The sequence below is a fragment of the Leptodactylus fuscus genome, chromosome 10, assembly GCF_031893055.1.
Source record: "Leptodactylus fuscus isolate aLepFus1 chromosome 10, aLepFus1.hap2, whole genome shotgun sequence".
Classification (NCBI taxonomy): Eukaryota; Metazoa; Chordata; class Amphibia; order Anura; family Leptodactylidae; genus Leptodactylus; species Leptodactylus fuscus.
The window spans coordinates 67,766,561-67,789,242 of record NC_134274.1 but is presented as its reverse complement, the minus strand read 5'-3'; the positions used below and the strand labels follow the sequence as shown (position 1 = coordinate 67,789,242).

Here is a 22,682-nt window from a genome sequence, read left to right as displayed (position 1 = left end):
GTGAATCCCATCCGCTTTTCAGTGACTGTAAAATGCTGAGGTTTTTTCTGCAGCGTTTCCGCTGTGACCAAACTGTGGCGTTTGCGACAAGTGGGGCCCCTTGGCCTTAAGTAGGTTTCCTTTAATAGGGCTCACCTGGCATACTAATTGCACTGGTGCTTGAGATTGATTTCAGTGATCCAAAGAGACCTGAGACAATACCATCCATGTGTTTAGTTGAAAAATAAAAAAATTTAATCTTTATGCATAATAATTTGGAACGCGGTATAGTAAAGCAGTGAGCAGGGAAAAAACAGTCCGTTACAGTAGGTTAAATGGTTGTCCAAGATTATCCTTAGGATAGTATCATCATCAGTATCCTTGAGTCTGGCACCCCCACGGATCAGCTGATTTCTACACAGTGTAGAGCACCAGAAGTAGATGAGTCAGTACATGCTGGGATACAGCTATTCAGCTTCCATTCAGGATAGGTGTTGTAGAGCTGCATATCTGATATCGATAGGCCATCAATATTGTAGTCTTGGACAAACCCTTTAACCTTTGTGAATTGCAATAAGTCCAAATCCTTTCTTCTTTCAGGCTGACAACTGCACATCTTTATAGATGTTGAGCTAGTGGGTATTTGCCTAGCAGACTGCCAAGAACTATAGTTGTTTTACTGCCGCTGAGCGGTAAGTACGATCTCCTCTATACCTTACTAGTGTGATATTGGTGTTACTATGCATAATATTACTATAATAATAATATTTGTGTCTACCATTTCTATATAATGTACTGGTCAGGCAATTTGGAGTGAATTTTGCTACAACTTTCCTTGCCCTTAGGGTCTGAGTTTTTTGCCAGTGGATTTTGATGCGGAATCCGCCTATAAAAACGCCTCCCATTTATTTCAATGTCCTGTTATTCTATAATAATGGAAAAACGGACAGCAATGGAATTTTAAGTGACTGTATATGTCCTTTGTCAGTCTGCTGGCTGTGTTTTTAATGACTAGCACACTGACCCATTCTTTTCGTATGGCACCATACATATGACCTAGGGGTAAAAGTCAGGATAGGTCAAATTCATGCCCGCTTTGCAGTCCAGGATCATTCATTGAAATGTATGGTTCTGTAGGGTGCACAGATGGCACATGGATATCATCCATGTGTCACCTTTTCACAGACCTATGTACCTGACATGCATGCATATGTAGCTTTAGACTTCACTCTATGGTGTCAGGTTCCACTTAAAGGGGTATTCCCATAACCCTTGTTCACCAACCTGCAGGCTCTGTGCTCTGTTCACTTCCTGGTTTTCTAGGCACATTGGTGGGTGGGGTTTCACTTGCTCTGCCATCTGCTATGTTTGCAGTTAGTAATGAGGGATTGGTTGTAAATGAATTAGCACGGTATGAAGCTGATGTAGAGGCTGATGTAGCAGAGCTGGATTTGAGTCAGCTTGCATTACATACAGAGGTACAGGACTCTCCCTATCTCAGCCGTTATCAGCCAAATTCAATTAAACTGGCTGATAAGTGGAAGAGCTGAAGATAGACAGCTCAGAAATACCCAGAGCATTCACTTCCCCCCTCCCCTATCTGAGTAGCTCCGTTACTTGTCAGACATAAGCAGCACTCAGCCCCTCCCTCCCCCCTGAGAGCAGGCAGCTACTTCACTTGGGAAATTAGCAGATAAGCCCAGTGGCCATAGAAACTGAGTGTAAACAATGAAGTGAATAAATTAAGATAGTGGCCAAACAAAGCAGTTTTGATAAAGCAATGTATTTAGGAAAAGTCTTATATCCACATAAACTAGCATTATAGATAGGTTCCTTGTTATGGGACAACCCCTTTAAGGGTAAAGTGGAATTACTTGATCTTTAATAATGCATTGACAGGTCTTTAATTATCACAAAGTACACAATATTCCATATTCTTCCATTGCCAACCAGTCCTAACACAATGCGCACAATAATGTGCGGACATGCAGAGTTGACTTAGCAGTTATGAGAATGCTTGCTTGTAAAGAATGGCTCATTGAACTTCCATAAATGTCTGAAAAATGAGATGAAAGAAATGTAAACAGTGTTAAATTATATGAAACGTTTAGTTGTGGATGCAGTATACAATAACCTCTAGGAATGTGGCGTGCAAAAAAATAAAAGTATCATTTGGAAGAGACATAACATTTTTCGGTAGAACTAGAGCAGGCATGACTTATTCCCTTCTTTACACCACTATTGTGCAGATTTCTTTCTTTTTTTCTTACTCATTCCCTTTGGCCTGTATTTGTATATCCTTTGTATGTTTTGCTGCTTTGTATTTTTGTTTCTCTTTATAAACTTTTTAAACGGGAACCCAAATTGGTGGCTTTTTTATTTAGTGTCATTTTGTACATTCAATTTAATTGGCATTGTCTTTAGAGAAGACTGTGGGAAAAGCTGCATAAAGTGACAGGCCTTGAGCATACTGAATTTTGTATTGAAAGCCGTTGACCCCCCCCCAAACCAAAACACACTGGTGGGAATTCATCATTCCATTTATGCTAGTTTGCTGGTGTAGAGGGATGATTTTGTGGCACAAGGATCCGCACTTTGCCTACCACATTGTGCAAATGTGGCTAGGGTTGGTGAGACCTCAGACCAAGAGATTTACTATAACTCATGCTAGTTTTCTGGTGTGAGTTATAATAGAAATATATGCCAGTTCCTGAATGGTGTTGATTTCCATTCTGATACAGGGACCTCTGACTGATTTATGAGGGGTAGAAGGGCACTCCTGACAGTCTAACTGGGAATGCCCCACCGGACAGTACTGTCTTTAGCGCTATACTGTCAGAGGGGGAGTTCCTTACCGACCAGTCATGAGCGGTGAGGAAGGCCCCCCCCCCAAAGTACTCATCCATAGACTAGTATTGTGGGGGGTAGGGGTCATCGCTGGGTGGTAAGGAACGTCCCCTCCGACACAGTATAGCACTATGGACAGTAGTGTCAGGAGAGGCGTTCCCACCTAGGCTGTCAGGAATGCCCTTCTGATAGTGAAGAGCTATCGGTAATTGCACCGATATGTCTTCCCTCAGGACACATAATGGGAAAGCCGACAGTGCACTGAATTGCACCGCATGTGCCCGAGAACATGAATAGTCCTCTTTAAGTGGACTCGAACACTCAACCAACAACAGTTTATTTTTTTTAAACTGTAATTTTTATAAAATTTTTCAAAGATAACAACGTACAACATCAAAATAAGAAAAAGACGTTGACATGACATGCGGCGCAATGAACATAAAATTCACCAGATAATCATACAAAACAAAAAACCAGGGAAGGGGACAGACAAAAACAGACACAAGACACAACATAAAGAAAGGGAGAGTGGGAACCAACAACGGTTTCTTATAGCTTCCCCATATCCATACACTGATGAGGTGACAAAGCTGCTACCACTCTTTTCCAGTCGAGCAGAAGCTCATCCACTCCAGATAAAAAGAATCTAGTGATTAAAATCCGACTGGCTGATCTTTATCTCCCAGTTCAGTTACTATGGGAGTAGAGTGAGGAAGACTCCATACATAGATGGCACTCCCTCCATCTGGAGAAAAAAAGGTTTAATCTTAAGAGCCGACAAGGCTTCTTCACTGTAAGGACTGTGAATCTGTGGAATAGCCTACCCCAGGAGCTGGTCACAGCTGACATCTTCAAAAAGGATTAGCTGCCTCTTTAGAGCAAAATAGCATTGATGGTTATGGGAAAGTATAGAATGTCATGCCCTTTCCCATTCCCATCCAACCGCACTATGTAACGTCAGCTTACAAATGTAATTTTCCCAGTAAACCTCATATGTTCCCATTGTATATTTTGTAGCTATAAAAGTAAGTATAGTAATAAAAATAAGTATAATAGACTATTCCAGCTACCACGTACCAGCTTTCCTATATCAGGCTTTCCTAAGATTCTGAACAATAAGATAAAAGAGGACAACTCTTAGATTTACTTAGTATGATTTTTCCAGTCTTGTGACGGTGTGTATAATACACATGGAACACGCTGTTCATAGTACACCACGCCATACAAATTGTTTTAAAATCAATGACAGCATGTTCTGACAAAGGAAGGATTTTGCTTTTCCTTTTCCTTCCTTAACACTTTTGTGGATGTGACCATTTGTGAAAATGAAACAAAGAAATAGAAAGATCCAAACTATTTATGTCACATCTGCTTTCTTGGGAAAAAACAGACAACAATCACTAAAGCTATGTTCCCATGCGGATTGAAATGTGTGCATGGATTTAAAGACCTGTCGCCAAATAATAAACATTAAATGACATACATCATTTGATTGCCGCTTACACAGTAAGTAAGCAGCCATTTTCTTGTGGCCTGTGGTCATGCGCAGTCGGCTCTGCCCGAGGCCTAGAAGTTTGACCCCCCGCGACGGAAGAGGACGCAAGAAGAGGCCGTTAAAGAAGAAGATGGAGGCGGAGCTGGACAGTTCTCTCGCAGCATTGGGGACGCCCACAGTGCTGTTTGAGCTCAGGGGCCCGCCCCCGGTGCTGCAAGATAACTCATTTGCATACTGATGAAAACTGGGATTTCTACTGAACGGCGCCAAGGAGAAGACATCTAAAGGTAGGAGAATAGCCTTTAAGACTAAATCCCTTTAAGACTAAACCTTAGATGTCAGTAAATCTCCCCCATGACATAATATTCATTATTTTGATTCCTTATTATGTAACAGACATGCTGTGGTTTTATGTTGTTATTTAATAATGATATAATGTTCAAAAAAAAATCTGCAGATGTCACGGAATGCTGCAGATTGCTAGCTCTGCTAGAACGTTATGACATCATGCACCTTATATAAGGGGCCCGCACAGATATTCCCTTGAGGGTTACAGTTGTTGATGCAGTAGAGAAGTTGCAGTGTTGCTGAACAGTATATAGGTATCAGTCAGTATGGAGAATATGGAGGAGTTTCCTGACCAAAAATGGAGGCTCATGGTCAAGAATGTTCAAAAAATTCAAGTAATAGGACTGTGTTATGGTCAGCAGGGTTTATTAAAAAAAAAAAAAACTTAAATGAAAACCCTACGGAGCCCTCTGGGCCATTACTGCAACCAACCTGGTGTGAATACAGACTAACAGTTACTAACAGTCACTGCCAGCTAAATTAAATGACCAGGTGCGCTCTGTTAATATTCACAGAGCTCTGTGCAGTCAAAGCAGCCCCACAAATAAATAAACTGGCTAGCCTGAACTCCAGGACAAGCCAGAGACCAAGTAAACCCTGTGTGTGGTAGTTCCACCCAACCACCCAGGCAACTATTGCCAAGCCCACTCCCAGTCACCCTGTCTGGGAAGTTTTGCTAGCTGACCCTACTGAGTTACACCACACATACAAGGCAGCATGCTGCCTGACTAACAGTGGAAATGCTAGCTCAGGGGTCATTTGCTAACTAGGGCAATTTCTAATATTTCAGGCAGGAACCCAAGCACACACAACACACATCATTTCAGGGTTTGGAATTTGATCATAGAGCACCGGGCGTCCAGACCAGCCCCCTTATATAGGCAAGGGGCGGTCACCAGCAGATAGCCCAGCTGCCCAATCCGAGCGTCTATTGGTCGACTCCTAAGTCGATCACCCAGCCGACCACGCCCGGCTGCTGCAAGGCAGGTTAACCCTTGCAACCCTGGACTGTGCATAGGAACAGGCGGCGACGCCCATGTCATGGCCGCAGTTACTGCACAATCCTAACAGACTGGCACAGCAGCGCCAACCTCTGTATAGTGGTGGTTCTGGGTAATTGCAGCGTCATTCATTTTACTTGAATAGGAGCGGTGCAACATCCTGGCACCCAGAAGCTGCTAGTACAGCTGATCTGTGTGGGGTTCGGGTGTCGATCCCTGACAGATTATATACTGATATACCAATTAGTTGTCCTGTGGACAGGTTATCAGTATAAAAGAATCAATTTGGGGTCAGAAAACCCTTTAATTCATATGATGTTTATTAGGTTAGGAGTCTGTGTAGTGCGTGGCTATTGTCTTTGATTCACTATGTAGTGTAATGGAGTTAGTCACAGTGTGTAGGTCGTGTACTATCTGGTCCTTGTATAGAGATATTGTTGGTCTATACATGATGTGTATTGTTTGGTAATTGTCTGTATAGTGGTAATAATTCTCCCCAATATAGCGATACACACACAACGGTTTCATAACTATATACATCTTTACAATTTTTTTTGTATTTCTGATCTTTTGAGACTATACGAAGGGGTACCCAAAAGTTTCCAGAAAAGTTGTTTTTGAAGCGTGTATTTATTTTTTAGTACAACATTCCTTCAATCTCCTTCAAAGTACTCTCCTTTAGCGGCAATACACTTGTCAAATCTCGTATGCCATTGTTCAAAACATTTTTTAAACTCATCTACTTTGATGTGTGCAAGAGCCTCCGTCGTTTTCCTCTTCACCTCCTCTACGTCGGCGAAACACTTCCCCTTGAGGTTGAAGTTCGTAGGAATAAAAAAAAAGTCACTGGGAGCCATATCAGGTGAATAGGGTGGGTGGGGCAAGACAGCCATGCCGTTTCTTGCCATGAAAGTGGTCACCGAGATGGCGGTGTAGGCCGGGGCATTGTTGTGGTGGAAAAACCAATCACCAGACTGCCACATTTCGGGCCTTTTTCGACGGACACTGTTGCGCAACCTCTTGAGAACCCCCAAGTAGAAAACCTATAGAGAATAGAGAGACACCGAGCACAGTTATAGTGTAGATGGTCTATTATAAATATATAGATGAATTATTTATGAAAGGAACTCAGGACTTGGTGGCCTCTCACCTGATCGGGTTGTGACTCTGTTCACAACACCGTTTTAAGCAATATTAGGCTTCGTCAGAGTGAGAGTGGCAGCACGTCTCTATAACACTGGTCAAAAACCAGGAGGATGCATCAATGAAAGAACAAAAGGACGGCGCTCCTTTTGAATAAATTCCTTTGGACCTGAGAGCGCCGTCCTTTTGTTCTTTCATTCAAGTAGAAAACCTGGTTGACGATCTGTCCTGTTGGAACGAATTCCGAGTGCACAATCCCTTTTGCATCGAAAAAACAAATGACCATTGTCTTCACATTGGACTTCACTTGACGAGCCTTTTTGGCGCGGGGAGAGGATGGCGTCTTCCAGTGGCTTGATTGTTGTTTGGTTTCCGGGTCATAAGCATAGCACCAAGACTCACCTCCCGTAATAATTTTAGAAAAAAATTCTGGGTCGGTTTCGGCATGTTCTTTCATGGCACAGCATGTTTCGATGCGACACTCTTTCTGTTGATCAGTAAAGAGCCACGGCACAAACTTTGCTGCGACCCATGACATGCCCAAATCCTCCGATAAAATGCGCTGACTCGAACTCCAACTCACTCCAGACAACTCTTCGAGTTCTTCAGTGGTTCGTCGTCGATCTTCACGCACGAGCTCGTTGATTTTTTGGACACTTTCGTCCATTCGGGAAGTTGACGGACATTGATCATGAATTGACATTTCACCATATTTAAAGCAGGTGAACCAGGAGTAAACTTGGGCTTGACACATAGCGACATCCTTGTAAGCGGTCTTCAACATTTGAACGGTTTCAACATTTGATGCGGGTGGACAAAACCATCCGCATCAACGCCGCTTGGCACACTGACCGAGAATGCGTCGTTGAACAAATAACTAGCTGCAGAATTGCGTACTATGAAAACTGCACGCGCAGCAGCCTCATTATGGAAACTTTTGGGTCCCTCCTCGTATCAATGCCGCTGGAAGTGCACCCTGATTTCTGAAATGACTGAATATGATGGTGTTGGTATGTCAGGATATAAGGGCTTCCTTTTAATTTTGCCCAGGGCCACACTTAAAACCGGGCCTGCCCATGTACATGAATGAGGTACAGCATTTTAGTTGCAATCATTTCTAGATTATGAACAGACTGCTTAGGAAGCCCCCTTACAAAAAAAAACAAACAAACTGCAAGTTGTCCATATCTTTTAAAGGAGATTGTCCCACTTGTCAAATAATTTGACAGAATGTAGGCAATGGTGTAAAGCACCATTCTTCTCCATCCTTGTCCATTCACATTGCATAGCAACCAAGATAATAAGGTAATAATTGGCGGTGGTGGAGAAAGGAAAGAGCAACGTCTGCAGTTTAAAGGCAGGCACTGAAGACAGAACATGGCATGTACCCAGTGGCATAACTAGGAATGGTGGTGCCCCGTGACAAACATTTGACAACCGACGCCGAAGACCTCGACCAACCAACCCCCCCACACACATTCATGTACACTCTGTTTTTCCCCATAGTGACCCCTACACACACTTTTATGCCCCTCTGTGGACACCTATGAACAATTATTATACTCTGGGGTCTTTTCAGACCCCAGAGTATAATAATTGGAGACCGAGGGGGATACAAACAAAAAAAACGCTGTCACTTACCTATCCCCGGCTTCACTGCAGTCCTCTGTGGTGTCGGCCATCTTCAATGACGGCCGAACGTCACATGACCCGGGACGCAGGTCCTGGTCAAGTGACGTCAGGGATGTCAGTCAACTAGGCCCAAAGCCTGTATAGAGCCCGGAAAGGTAGTAAGTAACACAGTTTTTTATGTTCCCTTACCTTTCCTGGGCCTCCAATCATTATACTCGGGGGTCTAAAAAGACCCTCGAGTATAATAATAGTGTTTGTGGGACCCGTGGCGTCACTTACCAATTCTGGCCTCTGCCAGGATCGGTAAGTAAATAGGGTCCGTTACCGGCTGGAGGAACTCCAGCTGATAACAGCCTATTAAGAAAAATAAAAACGCAGCGGTAGCGGCTGTCGCCGGGCCCCTAATGTCCCGGGCCCTGTGGCAGCTGCTACCCCTGTAGTTACTTCACTGCATGTACCAAGCAGCATGTTTGCCATGTTCTCTGTAGTGAGTAGAATCTGCTGCTAAGGAGCCTGGTATTGCAACCACGAATTTATGACACTATATTGTTTGCCCCCATTTAGTTTTCCATTTGTTGAGGAATATAAAAATAGCATTGAAACTTACTGTAAGTGCATCATGTAACCCTACCACAAACTACTCGGCCACATTGTGAGTATAAAACCCATAAACGTGTTAGTTGCAAGGGTAAACAACACAAGGCTACATGCACACCATTGTTGAGTATGTGTCTGTAAAAACGTTAAGAACGGCCCTCCATGTTTTTCACAGACCCCATCATTTGAATGTATGAGATTAAAGGGGCTCTATCAGCAAAACCTAAAAAAGAATGATCTACTTATGCATCATGCACGCTGGGGGGGAATTCAGGTTGTGTCTTCTTCTTCATCCACGCCTCCTCTTCCTCCGATGTCCTCGGGTCCCGTCCTCCTCCGGCGCTCGTGAACTGACATTGATTTTAAAAAAAATGGCCTGGGCGCATGCGCAGTAGCCGTAGTAGAAGCCGCATGCTACTGTGCATGCACCCAGGCCATTTTTTTAAATCAATGTCAGTTCGCGAGCGCCGGAGGAGGACGGGACCGGAGGACATCGGAGGAAGAGGAGGCGTGGATGAAGAAGACGGCGCACCCTGAATGCCCGCCCAGCGTGCACGATGCGTAAGTAGATCACATTCTTTTTTAGAGTATTATTTTAAAACGGGGGGGTAGTTTAATATAACATTTACAGTGCCTGAATAGCCTTTTTAAAGGCTATTCACACATATGTGGGGCTCTATCAGCATGATTTTGCTGATAGAGACTCTTTAAGCTGCAGAACAGACAGGAAATCTGTTAAAAACTGATGGCACACAGACAAAAAGTGTGTTTGTGTGGATGATTCTAAAAGTCCAGATTGACTCTCAATGATTGCCTCTTTTTATAAAGAAGTAACAGGATGAGTTCACTGTGGGTCAGGTGTCTCTAACTCCTGCAATAGGCTTTCTAAGAACCTTTGTGAGGCTTGGAAGTTGTGAACAATCGTGGTGGTTGTAAAGGAAACCCACCACCATGAAAATGCTGTGTAGGCATATTATAGAGCAGGAGAAGCTGATCAGATTGATGTTGCATTCATGTTTATGTTGTTCTATCTATTATTTTGATCTGTGGCAGGAAAAAGAATGGAAAAACGAGGGGCAACCCGGTGGCTCAGTGTTTAGCGCTGGAGTCCTGGGTTCGAATCCCACCAGGAACAAGATCTGCAAAGAGTTTGTATTTTCTCCCCGTGTTTGCATGAATTTCCTCCCATTCTACAAAAACATAGTGATAGGGAAAAAAAAAACCGTACATTGAGATCCCTATATGGGGCTCACAATCTACATTTAAAAAAAATAAAAAATGGAAAAATGGACAGCAATGGAATTTTATATAAATCTGTTTTTTTGTTTATTTGTTTTTTTTTAATTGCTGGACTTTTTTATCTACAGTAGTAGATATAACAGAATATATTCGCTTTTTTTAGTCAGGCTTGCAGCATTTTTCATCAGGTGGTTTCTAATGGGTCTGTGCCAGATGGACACCCGGCGCAGATGTGAATATACCCTGTTATATCCACTACTCCTGTAGGAAAACATTTAATATGACCCGTCATTTATCCATTTACTTCTCTGTTCTTTTTATGCTTAGACAGAGTAATTGAGTCCAACGCGTGGTCCTAAGGCCGGGTTCACACGATGTCTTTTGGCACGTAATGTGGCACGTAGACGCCGCGGGAGCTTTTGCGGGCCGTATACGCTCCCATTATTTTCAATGGGAGCCGGTACCGTATACGCGGCGCTATTTTGCGGCCGCCGCAAAATCACGGTCGCAAAATAGCGCCGCGTATATGGTACGTTTACGTGCCACATTACGTGCCAAAAGACAGCTATATCTGTTTGCTCAGTCCTAGGAGGGAGTCTGTCGTTCACTGATAGGACCACCAACTGGACTCAATTAGTCCTCAAAGCATAGAAAAAATCAGTAAATAAATGACAAGTTAGTCAGAATTTTCAACCCCCAAAACTATATATCAATCTGTCCCCGCTCCTCCTGCTCAGTAACATGATGCCTGCAGTTTCGGATCCATGCATACTACATACTACATGTGCTTTGTCAGTCTGCTGGCTGTGTTTATAAAGGGATTCTATCAATAGATTCCCTTTTTGAGGTAATACCACGTCAGAACAGCCTTAGGAAATGCTGCCATTATAGACCTCTAACAGGTCTTTAGTTATCACAAAGTACACAATATTCCATATTTTTCCAGTGCCAACCAGTCCTAACACAATGTGCAAAATAATGTGCAGACATGCAGGGTTGACTTAGCAGTTATGAGAATGTTTGCCTGTAAAGAATGGACCATTGAGCTTACTGATTGTATAAATGTGAAAAAATGAGATAAAAGAAATGTAAACAGTGTTAAATTATACAAAAAGTGTAGTTGTGGATGCAGTATACAATAACCTCTAGAAATGTAGCATGGAAAATAATAATAGTATCATCTGACAAATACGTAACATTTTTCGGTAGAACTAGAGCAGTCATGACATGAAGGGATTGCCTCATAAAGAGACTTATTCCCTTCTTTACACCAGTATATTCCTTTCTTTTTTATTTCCATACTCCTTACCTTTGGCCCCATGTTGTTGCTTTGTATATCATTTGTATGTTTGGATGATTTGTGTTTTTGTTTTTCTTTATAAACTTTTTAAACGGGCGACCCAAACTGGGGGCTTTTTTCCCATGCTGTGACAGTTCTCTTATTAATGGCCTGATGAAGACACTTGATCGGTGTTGAAACGCGTTGCCTTTTACTGTCATTGGAACCGGTAAAGTTACATTTTATATGAGATATCTTCTGGCATTCTATTCTTTCCAGTAGCGTTCTGTCATTTTCCCGTTTTTTTCTTTACACTTTGGCATTCTTCACTGTAAAGACTGTGAGTCTGTGGAATAGCCTACCCCAGGAGCTGGTAACAGCAGTCACTGCTAACCGCTCCATAAAAGGATTAGCTGCCTGTTTAGAGCAAAATAGCATTGATGGGTATGGGAAAGTATAGAATGTCATGCCCTTTCCCATCCCCTGGATGAACCTGATAGACATATGTCTTTTTTCAACCGTACTATGTAACTATGTAATGTCACCTTAGAATTGTAATTTTCATAGTAAAGCTCATATGTTCCCATTGTATATTTTGTATAATAATAAACCATTCCACCTACCACATACCAGCTTTCCTATATCAAGCAATCCTAAGATTCTGAACAATATGATAAAAGAGGACAACTCTTAGATTTACTGTTTAGTATGATTTTACCAGTCTTATGACGGTGTGTATAATACGCATGGAACACGCTGTTCATAGAACACCACGCCATGTTTTAAAATCAATGAGCGTGAGCACTTGTGTACCTAATACAGACAGCATGTTCTGACACAGGAAGGATTTAGTGTTTCCTTTTCCTTCCATAACACTTTTGTGGATGTGACCATTTGGGAAAATGAAAAATAAATGAAAGAAATAGAAGGATCCAGACTATGTATGTCACATTGGCTTTCTTGGGAAAAAAAACAGACAACAAGCTAAGTTCCCATGCAAATTAAAATTTGTGCATGGATTTAAAGAGGACCTGTCAGCAAATAAAAAATGTAAAATTACATACGGTACATCATTTGATTGCCACTGTGCCCCTAAACAACATTGTTGTTTTTTTTGTTTTTTGTTTTTTTTTTAACTTGTTTGGGGTTTTTTTTTTAAGCCATCTGATTGGTTAGGTAGGGTGACATACATAAAGAAAATTTCTTGATTTTAGGAACAGATATCAGGGGATAAAAAGAGGTAAGTATGGTGTATTTCAACATCATCTGTTATGAGTGTGTGTGAATGTTATGAGGAAAGACGATTGATGTCTAAAGTGTATGGCCACCATAACCTATTGTAATCTTTCTTCCTTCCCTCTGCACTCTCCTCTACACACATGTATACCAACACATACACACAACCTGGGAAAAACACTTCTAATCCTGTTTTTCAACTTTAATGAGGACCTCTGGTACCGGCGGTATTATATACCGCTAGAAAGCTGACAGTGTGCTGAATTCAGTCTGCGCCCAGTTACCAGAGATGTTAGTGCCGTTAGTTTCATAACCAATATTCCTCAACAGTCAGAAGAGTGGGCCGATATTCCTCAACGGTCAGAAGAGTGGGCCTTACGGCTCAGTGTCTTTGCTGGGCTGGGAGGAATACCCCCTCATGGTATTCTTCAATAGACTTGTACTGTCAGGAAAGGGGAAGGGGGGGGGGGGGGGGGTTCCTCACAGCCCTGAAACGTCTTGAATCCAGCTCTGTATGGTCAGCCACAAATCTCTTAGCCATGCTATTGGTGTGCTAGAGGTTGTGTATTACACATAGCTACAATTCGATTTTCGATCTTGTTTTATTTGTAGTTTATTAGACAAAATTGTAACATTTAAGTATGTACAGAACTAGAACGTCATTACATCATACCCTGTATAGGATATATATATATATATATATATATATATATATATATATATATATATATATATAATTTTATATCATAGTAGGGACTCCACCATAGAAATTACATGTGCAATTTATGAACAATCTTACATTGGTAAGAAATACATAAAGGTCTCTTTATACAAATTGTGTAACTGGTAAACATTTGCAGATTTAACACATTACAGATATGTCAGCTTATCTACACTAATTGAAGTTTAGAATACTTGCCAAGCGTACTAATCATCGCTTCCTTGTTTCTCCAGCCAAGTCTGTCTCATGTACTTAACAAATCTCCATTCTCTGCATTTCATAAAGAGGGCCAGTCAGCTGTCTGATTTATTAAAGAATTGTATTTCTTGTTATATGCCAATACTCCGCATTGTGCAGTTCCTCCTGGAATTTTATGATTAAATTAATAATTGGGATTTATGCCTTAGAAGGTATTACTTTACACTCTGATCTGTCAGTGCTGCCAATATCAGATCATGTGAAATGGAATCGTAACAGACAGTTCTCAGTTAATGCATACATTTCTTTCAGCACTTTTATAGGTAAACGTGCGTCAAAATAATTTAATAAGAAATGCAGGTCATTATCAAACCATACCAAAACTTTCACATAATTTTACAGGATAAGTTGCAAATATATGTCCGCATTGATAGAAAAAAACATAACTTTCTCTAGTGCCACCTTTTGGAAGGTAGTTACCAGTAGATCAATGCCTGGTTTTCCTTAATTAAAGCCAAGCCTGTATGTCACTTCCAAAAGGAAGAGAGACCCATGCACAGACAGCTGTTTTGTGGTTATTGTGCCCATAAGTATAAATCAGTATACTGGTAGACTAAGTGGGTCTCTTTCCTTTGAAGGAGACTTACAGACTTACTGTCTTGACTGTAGTCCCATATCATGCCACTAAGTTTCAGGAAACCACTCCTGGAAAAGGAGCTATCTTCTCCTTTTTTCATCACGGACTAATTTCCATATTCTTTTACCAGAGTCTTTCACAGGTGGCATATGTGGTCTATAAGTCCCTGCACATTACAACGTGGCCTGAAAAGGCAGTTACTGCTTAAAGAGGACCTTTCATCAGATCGGGCACAGGCAGTTTTATATACTGCTGGAAAGTTGACAGTGCGCTGAATTCAGCGCACTGTCGGCTTTCCCAATCTGTGCCCGGTGTAAAGCGCTATCGGTCCCGGGACCGTAGCGCTTTAGTGTCAGAAGGGCGTTTCTGACAGTTAGCCAGGAACGTCCTGCCTCGCGGCGCCTATCGCGCTGCACAGAGTGAGAGCATTATCAGTAGCGGGAGGGGGCGTTCCTCCCCGCTCCACAGTACAGCGCGATAGGCGCCGCTGGGCAGAAGGGCGTCCCTGGCTAAGTGTCAGAAATACCCTTCTGACTGTAAAGCGCTACGGTACCGGGACCGATAGCGCTTTACACCGGGCACAGATCGGGAAAGCCATACTGTCAGCTTTCCAGCAGTATATAAAACTGCATGTGCCCGATCTGGTGAAAGGTCCTCTTTAAGGAGACATAGTAACATTTCAGACCTATATATCAAGGAAAATGCCATTCTTGGCCATTATATGACTTGTATTTTGCATATCAGTAGTTTTCTTCTTTGCAAGCTTATCTGTAATTCTCCATTGTTCCTAAGCTAGTGGTTGAAGACTGGTTACTATGATGTCTCCCATAGACTGCACATGGAGAAAACTAGAGATTTTCCACTTTCGCACATTTTCTGTCTGTCAAAAAGCATCCTCAGGATCACAAAGGACATTATAGAGAAGTAATGAACAGTATTGATGTGAATAAACCTCTTGGATTGAGTGAGAAATATTTCTGTTTGCTGCTAGCTTCATCTTTACTTCCCTGTTACTTGGCTACTCCTTCTCTTTCCCTCTTAACGGATACACATGTAAAGCGGCGTTCACCCTGCCGCCGCTGTCCGCTCCAAGATTTCGGTCGTAAACCCCGGGGAAACTGTACAGGGGACGACTTGTTGGCAGTCAGTTTTCCCATACATTTGAATGGGTTTTCAAAGGTGACTGCCGGTTGCGGCCTCTCCGCCTGGAAACCAGATTTTTTTTTGCATGGAGACAAAGTCCTGCATGTAGGAATTTGTGTCCGTACAAAAAAAAACAAACAGTTTCCAGACAGAGAGGCCGCATCCAGACAACAGATGGGACTTTGTGCAGGACTTTGTGTCCGTGCAAAAAAAACTGGTTTCCAGGCGGAGAGGCCACATCCAGACACCAGATGGGAAGTGCATGTAACACTGCTGCTTTTCAAGTAATACGTTAGGTGCGGTGAAACAACTGCTTAGCGATGGTTTTGGAGGAACTGCTTGAATAGGAGCTGTGCTACATACACTCCCTGTCCACTAGCCCTTTTTGGCTCCTGGAGGTTGCTAGAACAGCTGATCTGTGCGAATGTGTGCACCATTAATTTTTTTTTTCTCCAAATGTCAGTCTGTTGGTACCAATGACCAATGATGTCATCAGTATAAAAAATCATTTTGGGGCTGGAAAACCCCTCTAAAAGTGAAACTTATACTGTATATACATAGATATCTATTTACATACACACAAACATATATAATATTCATTGGCAACTGATCATGATAAAGACTGTCACCAATAAGATGGTTACAGAAAATCTTTACAACTCAGCAAATTTTTTAATCTATATACAGTCCTATGAAAAAGTTTGGGCACCCCTATTAATCTTAATCATTTTTAGTTCTAAATATTTTGGTGTTTGCAGCAGCCATTTCAGTTTGATATATCTAATAACTGATGGACACAGTAATATTTCAGGATTGAAATGAGGTTTATTGTACTAACAGAAAATGTGCAATATGCATTAAACCAAAATATGACCGGTGCAAAAGTATGGGCACCTCAACAGAAAAGTGACATTAATATTTAGTAGATCCTCCTTTTGCAAAGATAACAGCCTCTAGTCGCTTCCTGTAGCTTTTAATCAGTTCCTGGATCCTGGATAAAGGTATTTTGGACAAACAATTCAAGTTCAGTTAAGTTAGATGGTCGCCGAGCATGGACAGCCCGCTTCAAATCATCCCACAGATGTTCAATGATATTCAGGTCTGGGGACTGGGATGGCCATTCCAGAACATTGTAATTGTTCCTCTGCATGAATGCCTGAGGATTTGGAGCGGTGTTTTGGATCATTGTCTTGCTGAAATATCCATCCCCGGCGTAACTTCAACTTCGTCACTGATTCTTGAACATTATTCTCAAGAATCTGCTGATACTGAGTGGAATCCATGTGACCCTCAACTTTAACAAGATTCCCGGTGCCGGCATTGGCCACACAGCCCCAAAGCATGATGGAACCTCCACCAAATTTTACAGTGGGTAGCAAGTGTTTTTCTTGGAATGCTGTTTCTTTTTGGACGCCATGCATAACGCCTTTTTTTTATAACCAAACAACTCAATCTTTGTTTCCAAAATGAAGTTGGCTTCTCCAAATGTGCTTTTGCATACCTCAGGCAACTCTATTTGTGGCGTACGTGCAGAAACGGCTTCTTTCTCATCACTCTCCCATACAGCTTCTCCTTGTGCAAAGTGTGCTGTATTGCTGACTGATGCACAGTGACACCATCTGCAGCAAGATGATGCTGCAGCTCTTTGGAGGTGGTCTGTGGATTGTCCTTGACTCTTCTCACCATTCTTCTTCTCTGCCTTTCTGATATTTTTCTTGGCCTGTCACTTCTGGGCTTAACAAGAACTGTCCCTGTGGTCTTCCATTTCCTTACTATGTTCCTCACAGTGGAAACTTACAGGTTAAATCTCTGAGACAACGTTTTGTATCCTTCCCCTGAACAACTATGTTGAACAATCTTTGTTTTCAGATCATTTGAGAGCGGGCTGTCCATGTTCGGCGACCATCAAACTTAACTGAACTTGAATTGTTTTGTAGAAAGAAATGGACCAAAATACCTTCATCCAGGATCCAGGAACTGATTAAAAGCTACAGGAAGCGACTAGAGGCTGTTATCTTTGCAAAAGGAGGATCTACTAAATATTAATGTCACTTTTCTGTTGAGGTGCCCATATTTTTGCACCGGTCAAATTTTGGTTTAATGCATATTGCGCATTTTCTGTTAGTACAATAAACCTCATTTCAATCCTGAAATATTACTGTGTCCATCAGTTATTAGATATATCAAACTGAAATGGCTGTTGCAAACACCAAAATATTTAGAACGAAAAATGATTAAGATTAATAGGGGTGCCCAAACTTTTTCATAGGACTGTATATAAAACTCAAAATCTGTAGTAGTCTGCTCTATACAAAGCCACAGTTCTCGCCTGATTTGGGTGAAATTTGGCACACCCCCTCTCCACCCACAGGAGCAGAATACTGCGCACATTACATCTCGTTAGCATCCCCCCGTCATGAGATTAGGGCCCCTAAAATTAGGCCCTATGCATATAATGGGGAAAAATGAAAGTGAAAGCGCTGAGGGGAAAACAACAGTTGTGACTGACAGGGACGGATTATAGCGATGGCGCCAAAGAGTCGCTGCTAAAGGGGCTGCACCACTACACACAACATGATACTTGCTCTGTGCACACAGAAACACATGGATCACATGCGCACATACACGCATACATATACATGGACCACGCACATGCATGCACACATGCATACATACACATGGATCACACGCAATCACACACACATGCGCGCACACACACATATACATGCACGCATGCACTGACAAAACATGTCTGCTCTGCTATCCTTAGTGGCTGCTTGCACACTGCAGTATTTTTCACGGGCCTCCAGGCCATGGATTTGGCGGTTTCATAGACTTCTTTGTGCACAAAGCTGTGAATTTTGCAGGCTCCATAGAAGTCTATGAAGCCCGGAGACTGTAGTGTTACTGTAGTGTGAAAGCAGCCTTACTGAGCAGCAATATGGGTCAGGCGTAAACTGCCTGATAGTAAGATTGTCATTATTGCTTACTATACAGGAGCTTTCATCACTGAAGCCATACAATAGATAGTTGTGTAACTGGAAACCAATTTTACTCTTTTGTCCATGAACTACTTATAAATTACATGGGAGGGAGGGGGAAGGGTTGCATTATGTTGTTAATTGGGTGTAAATTAGTGACATAACTAGGAATGACGGGGGCCCTGTGGCGAACTTTTGACATGCCTCCCCCCCATTATACCCCATAGTGGCCCCTGCACTCAGTATTATACCCCATAGTGGCCCCTGCACACAGTATTATGCCCCATAGTGAACCCTGCACACAGCATTATACCCCATAGTGGCCCCCACAGTATTATACCCCATAGTGGCCCCTGCACAAAGTATTATACCTCATAGTGGCCCCTTCACCCAACATTATGCCCCATTGTGGCCCCTTAACCCAGGATTATGCCCCATTGTGGCCCCTTCACCCAGCATTTTGCCCCACTGTGGACACCCATGAACAATTATTATACCCTGGGGGCTTTTCAGAACCCAGAGCATAATAATCAGAGACCCAGGAGGGATACAAACATAAAAAAACACTGTTACTTACCTATCCCTGGCTTCGCTGTACTTCCCGCTGATGGTGGCTATCTTCAATGACGGTCGGGATGTCACGTGACCCGGGGCTCGAAGCCTGCCTGGAGAGGTAAGTAACACAGTTTTTTATGTTCTCTTACCTCTCCTGGGACTCCGGTCATTATACTCGGGGGACTTTTCAGACCCTCGAGTATAATAATACTGTTTGTGGGGCCCGCGGCGTCAGTTACCAATCCCAGCCACTGCCAGGATCGGTAAGTAAATAATGCCCATTACTGTCTGGAGTAGCTACAGCCAGTAACAGCCAGTAACAGCCTATTAAAAAAAACGCAGCTGCTACCCTGGTAGTTACACCCCTGGTGTAAATGTTTTTTTTTTTTTTTTGTTTTGTTTTTTTAATGTAGATTGTGAGCCCCACATAGAGCTCACAACGTACATTTTCCCTATCAGTATGTCTTTTTCGTTTTTTTGGAGTATGGGATGGAAATCCATGCAAACACGGGGAGAACATACAAACTCCTTGCAGATGGTTTTCTGCCCTTGGCGGGATTTGAACACCAGGACTCCAGCGCTGCAGTGCTAACCACTGAGCCACCGTGTGGCCCCTATGTTTTATATGTTTGTGTAAGGTGCGTACATTTTAATTTTTGATAAAAAAATAGTTAAAAAAATAATTGTAATAGTTTATACTACATAATATGTATTGAATATATAAAATTGATAAAAAATTTGAAATTAAAAAAAGAAGTTGTTCACATCAATGTTACGACAAATTAGTAAAATGCCAAAATAATAAAAATTTAAAGTGGAAAAAAATATTTACTGTAGCTCTGAAAATGTCAATTTCGGTGTGACACTGAAAATTTTACTTTAGCATAACCAATAATTTAACATATTTTCCACGAGCAAAGCCGCAGGTAATCTACTAGTACCGTATATACTCGAGTATGAGCCGAATTTTTCAGCACAGTTTTTGTACTGAAAAAGCCCCCCTCGGCTTATAGTTGAGTCAGCAAAAAAAAAAGAAAGGGGGGAGGGGGTATCTATGACCAGCCACAATATCAATGTATAGAATCTCCCATAAAATAGTGGGAAAAAAAGAAGCTTTAAAAAATAAAAATAAAGAAAATAAAAGTTGTATATCCCTCCTTTCCCTAGAATACATATAAAAGTAGAGAATTACTGTGAGACACATTATACACATGAGGTATTCCTGTGTCTACTGAATATAGGGGATCTGCAGTGCTCCTGTTCTGTCAGGAAGGGGTTAATAGGAACACTGCAGATCCCCTATATTCAGCCAGGCTGAATTCCAAGTGGGGGGAAAAACCCCAGTCCTCAAGCTCAGGGAAGGGGCAGACAGACAACCAAAACACCCCCTCCCCTCCCCCAGCAACTACTGCACCCAAAAACTCCGACCATTTTAATTTTTGAAATTTTCCAGTAGCCGCTGCATTCCCCCCCCCCCCCCCCTTTGGCTTATACTCGAGTCAATAAGATTTCCCAGTTTTTTTGCAGTAAAATTAGGGGGGTCGGCTTATACTCAAGTATATACGGTAATTTATATTTGCAAACATGTTTAACTTTTGTCTGCAAATCTAAATATGCTTATGTTCATAGGATTACCTTTTAAAGTCCTGTACATATAGCAAGAATAAACATTTAAAGGGGATTTCAATTAGACGGAACATAGATTGGGTTACTAATGCAAAGATGGAGGATGGTCACCATATAAAGTAATACTATATTGATTACATGGGCGTCCATGAATGAGTCTGTAATGACTAATGATATAATGGCTGTAATGATGGGGCCAATTTATCATTCCCATTCTGGCCAATGGGACCTCTTGAGATGTTGAAGAATTATGAAGAGGCAGGAGTCACTTGGTAACTCTGCTGCCTCTCATGCCAGTGGAAGAATGAGCACAAAACATCGCCTTTAATAAATCGGCTATAGTGTACACAATGCACATACATTGTGCTTATAGGTGAATGTCCTCTAAATAGTTGTTAGCGCGTACTGTACAATGTAAAAGCTTGAGAGAGTTTATAGATTATTTATTTCCATCTTCTAGATACGCCATGGAGAAATGAGCCATAGTGGATAATATCTTTTAGTATTTGACTTGATCCACCAACCATACACATCTGTCCAGTACATTACCCAGTTGTGATATTTGTATCACTTCACTGTTGCTTCCTCTTGCTCTTCCTCTTTTTCCGTGACTGCCTTTTATTTTTCTGCTCCTTTTTTTTCCATGTATCCTTCACACATTGCTTTCCCTCACATCTAAAAATAGATAGTATAATTAAACGTAACATTTTGAGAAAATATCTTTATATTACTTGTTATGATGCTAACATATGAAAATATTTGCGGCATGTCTAAATAGTTAATGGTGGAGAAGTCATTATTTTTTAATTTTTTTTTGTAAAATGTTTAGAAAGCAGTAGGACAGTGACAAAAGTTATCTAACTCTGTATCCCCGCCACTTTCAGTCTAACAGTTACTAACTCATTGCTGTCTCCACTGATACAAGAAGCCTGCCAATGCCCAGTTAACCAGTCACATTTGCGTATTCTGTCTGACAAGGATGTAGAGACCAATAGGAATCGTTAACCATCAGATCAGTAATCTCATGGGAAAAGTGAAGTATGACTCTTTTTTAATTTTTTTTATGCCATGTTTTGATTTACACAAAAAACAGCTTAACAACCCATGTAATGTTGATAGAATTGAGAACACCAGTAAATCAAAGTGATCATACAATGTTAATTTATCCAATTGTCAACTGGGGTTAGGATTTTGTTTTTAATTTAACAGCAAAGTTTTTGCTTTCCTTTGAATTGACTTGGATTTATAGGAATAAAAAGGTTGAACTTAAAGGGTCTAGGTCTGTTTTCCAATCACGGATGTACAGTGGTGAACCTAGCCTCTCTGCTGCCTGAGGCGGACGATCAAAAGACGCCCCCTCTGTATTGAGTCCGGGGGGGTGGGGTGTTCATCTTTTGATCGTTCGCCTCAGACAGCAGGGGGGGGGGACTGTTGGGGGTGCTAGCGGTAACATTACAATAAATACAATGCAATAATATTTTGTGCAGCAATACTCACTGGAGACGTCTTCCCACATTTCCCATTTCTTCCCTTTGGACCACCATGACATCTTTTTCCAGCTGTGCCTTGACTCTGTAAAGTTTGAAACACAGACATCTTTGACTCCTCACTTTTCCACGCACTTAACCTCTTCTCTCTCTCTCTCTCTCTCTCTCTCTCTCTCTCTCTCTCTCTCTCTCTCTCTCTCTCTCTCTCTCTCTCTCTCTATATATATATATATATATACTAGCAGGAGGACCCGGCTTCGCATCGGTATATTTAATTGCACTGGTGTATTTTGTACATTGTTTGTGTGTGTCCATAAGCTTCATGTGATCATGTGTATCTCATTTCGGATATCAGTGAAAAACCTGTGATCGGTTGTTATGGAGACCTGGAGTAAAGTTGTGTGTATGTGACCAGTAGTCAGAGTAGGGTAGAGTTCAAGCTGTGCCAGGCTGAGGACACCCAAAAACTGTGACAAAAATGTGACAGACTTATTAAGTGGCTAGAGCTGAAGATTCTTACTCATGACCAACAACTAAC

At 41.8% G+C, this 22,682-nt stretch overlaps 1 protein-coding gene across 2 annotated transcripts in view; it reads left to right on the top strand.

The window, feature by feature from the left end:
• Positions 1-22,682, top strand: part of RASSF4 (Ras association domain family member 4) — a 136,510-nt gene that overhangs the window by 21,110 nt on the left and 92,718 nt on the right. Inside the window, exon 2 of one of the 2 annotated variants that reach the window (XM_075257794.1) lies at positions 580-671. The exons of the other annotated variant lie outside the window; for it this stretch is intronic. The gene's annotated coding sequence lies outside the window, so the exon portion shown is untranslated. The remainder of the gene's footprint in view (positions 1-579; positions 672-22,682) is intronic. 2 annotated transcript variants of the gene reach the window in all.